Raw genomic sequence first — 3,562 nt, 5'->3', positions numbered from 1 at the left:
TCCTGCTGACCAAAGGCTGCCATGAGGCAAAAATGAAGATCTGTTTCTCACTTCTAGGTCACATGGACTACTTCTTTGCCATCACAAGTCAGACGTTGAGTCTTGGCTGTGAACTGTATATCCCAGTAGGGAGAGAGAGGGAGTTATCTTCTAGGTGTGAGAGTGACAATCTGTCATATAGACTGGATCCCTCTGACCTGGTGGCATTTCTTCCCTCCCCTGTTTCTCTGACAATAGTGACAGATGGTCACAGAAGAAGGTCACAGACCTTTTAGTCCTGTCAGTGACCTTCTCGTGCTCTGCATACCAGAGCTCGTGAGACTGTGTCAACATTATTAGTATTAGCATAATGAATTACATTAAAAGGAAACAAGAATTGGCACACAGGATTCTGTTAGGCATTTCCCCCACCCCATGGCAGACTTTTTAACCATGACCTGTTAATATCGATGACAGTTCATGGACCTTTTCTGTCTGTCCTTCAAGATGGAAGACGTTTTTCACCCAGCCATTCACTTCACCTCAACTTGAATGTTGTATGGCTCTTATAGCTGAATTATTTTGACCAAATAAGGGACATCTTTAGTCACAGCAGAAAGAGCTGTGCTGGATGTAATTACTAAGTGGACCAATTTTTCTAGCTGCTGTTGCTTGTGAAACCTTAGCTCTGATCAGTCTTCCCTTTCCGCTATATTATAGTAGGACCCAGAGGGGACCGCCTGAACCCCACCTCTGCACCTGATGGACTCCAAGAGGAATCTTCAACAGCAAACCATCCCACTACCCAAAGAGGACCCCTGCAATGAGACTTTATAGAGACTCAGGAACTTTTTTCCAACCTTCTCCCTCCACCATTTCAGACCATTTTACGGGTTTGTGTGCATCTACCTTCTTTCTCTCAGCGTTGCGACCCCTATGCCCCACCCCCCCCGGGCTTGGTTGGCTAACATTGTATTTTCTGTAACCTTATTGCGCTCACCTCCATCTCTCTTATGTTAGTCCCTCACTTGTGTGCTCTGTATTTTCCTACTGGCTTTTGTTATCTTTTTGGTTCATGACTCTTAACATCCACTAATATTCAAATTGCTTGAGTTCAGGCATGTGGACCTGTCCTTCAGCCTAGTTGAAAGTGGCAGCTATCTCAGCTCACCGTTTTGCAGTTGACAGCCAGCATGTGTTCTCTTATCCAGTAGTCCTGAGATATCTCAAGGAGCCTGACCAAGGTCCGCTCCCATGAAAGTCCCTATTCCATAATGAAATCAATTTGTAAGATCATTTCAGACAGAGTTTTGAATCCAGCTGCTAATCTGAATTAAGTTTTAAATGTGCTCACTTGCACATTCTCAGAAAAGTCATTCACTTAGGAAATTGGGTCCATATGATGCTATATTATGCAACATATATAGAAAATATTGTATTATATTTATCATACATAATGATGTCAGATTTATTTATGACAGAAGCATATAGATAAATACAGGGTTTCATATAATTCTATTGTCTTCCATCCTGTAAAAGAATTGTGTGTTCACAGATAACACAAAAACTTCTTTGTATATTATTTTCCTGAATAAAGTAGATTCCAGGGGAAAAAAATCACAGGATCTAGCCCTAATTGAAGTCTAATTAGAGCCTAATACTGTAATCTAGGAGGGAAATATAAAAACTGATAATAGAGAAAGACAACAGCCACTTAAACACATCTCCTTTCTCATGCGAGAATGTTTTTTTACACTATTTTAAACCGCTTGTCAAGTTGAGAGTAATCCCCAGAGTTGTGTTCTCACCACTGTGAGCAGTATGACAGCTGGGGGTGAGGAAATCACTGAAAGTGAGCTAGTGCATATCATTATAAAGGCTACTGCCTACTTTTTATTTGGAAAAAAAATCACAGCATGGTGTCAGAAGTATAGTATATGTGTGAGGGGAAGTATCAAGTAGAGTGGGATGATCAAAGAACCCTCAGCTCCTTCATGAAAAGGGAAGAGAAAGAGGAAGATGCAGGTGATCAAAATCTGAGCCAGACTGATCTGATAATGTGACAGTCAGGCTGGCCCAAATCCGTATGAGAAAGCATGCTGGAATTCAGTACTACGCTAGTTTATGCTATATGGGAATAAAGCCAGAGATGCACTACTTGTACCTCACAAACTTTAAAAGATGGACTAGGAAGACTTACAGAAGATGTTAAGCTTACTGTAAGAAATGAAAAGTTTGTGTGTAAAATATAACCTGGATTTCAAGTCTTCAGGGTAGAATCACCATAGTTAAATTAAAAATGTTTCCAAGAACCATACAGAACTTAACAGAAATCTCCAGCTGAACTTAATTCATAAAGAAGTGATTAATTTTTGAAGTGGAACAAAAAGAAAGGAGCCACAATTAACAATCAGAGATGAAAAAATACAGTTCCAATATAGAAGCAAATGATACCTACTTTGGAAAGAGGTATCCTAATTTTCGGTTACCTACTTTGAAAGAGGCTAAGTAAAACTTATACCATAAAAGAAAGCCAAAATTGGCAGTAGGTGTGAGGCAATGCCAGACACCATTGTGATAAAAATAAAAGAAGGTTGTTCACTTCTTAAAGACTTTTGATTCCTGCTTCCCAAACAAGTTTATTAGAATTAAATTTGGAGACAGCGGGATGTTATGAATTCCATGTTCTTTGCTGAAATGTTGAATTAATATATTGTTTGCTAATCCCCTCCCCTCCCCTGCTCCACCTACCCACACGCGCTCTCTGTCTCCCTTGCTCCGTATTTCAGGTGTCCGTTTGAAGATGTGTCTTTGTAATGTGCGTTAGAATTGCATTTATGAGAGACAAGATCTGACACTTCCCATGGTGTCTAGATACTTTAGTAATAAAACTTGTGTTACGGTATATTATGTCCTAACAATGACACACCTTGAATAGCCGTTGGGCATGAGGCCAAGACCAGGTGCAGTAATTACTATTATTATGCCATAAATCATTGGCTTGCTTTATTGTAGCTATAAAAGTGTTGAATTCCTTCAGGAACATATACAATAAGAAAATATTTTCAAGACCAAAAATAATTGTTTTGATTAGACTGTCCTTGCAAGAATAGTTCCCCAAAGGCCAGATCTTTGAAGGGTGCTTTGTCCCAATTGTCTGTGCCTGTTTGCATGTTTGCAACGTGAAAGTAGTGTTCATGCTTATTCGAGCTCCTGATGTTTGTATATGTAACATGAGACACGGGGAGAATAACTAACTACTATGTATGCAATGTTTTGAAAACTTGACCTAAAAGTCCTTAGTGTAAAATCTGGATCAGTTTTAAGAGACATGTAATAAAGTTAATGATTCCATTCTACAATAAAATCTACAGTTTCTAAAAAGGGAAGATTTTAGGTAAAATGAAACAGATAAACACCTGCGTTTTTTTTTTAATTTTTACTCGAATTTTTCATTTTCGTATATTTAGCTCTTTCTGAAGTCAGTTATGTTACTTCTATTATCTTTTCACACTGATTAGTGGGCAAATCAGAAAATAATTCAAGCCTGTATAGCTTATTAACCTATAACATGGACTCCTGC

The sequence above is a fragment of the Alligator sinensis genome, unplaced genomic scaffold (genome assembly GCF_000455745.1).
Source record: "Alligator sinensis unplaced genomic scaffold, ASM45574v1 scaffold745_1, whole genome shotgun sequence".
NCBI lineage: Eukaryota > Metazoa > Chordata > Crocodylia > Alligatoridae > Alligator > Alligator sinensis.
Note: the sequence above shows the minus strand (reverse complement) of the source record.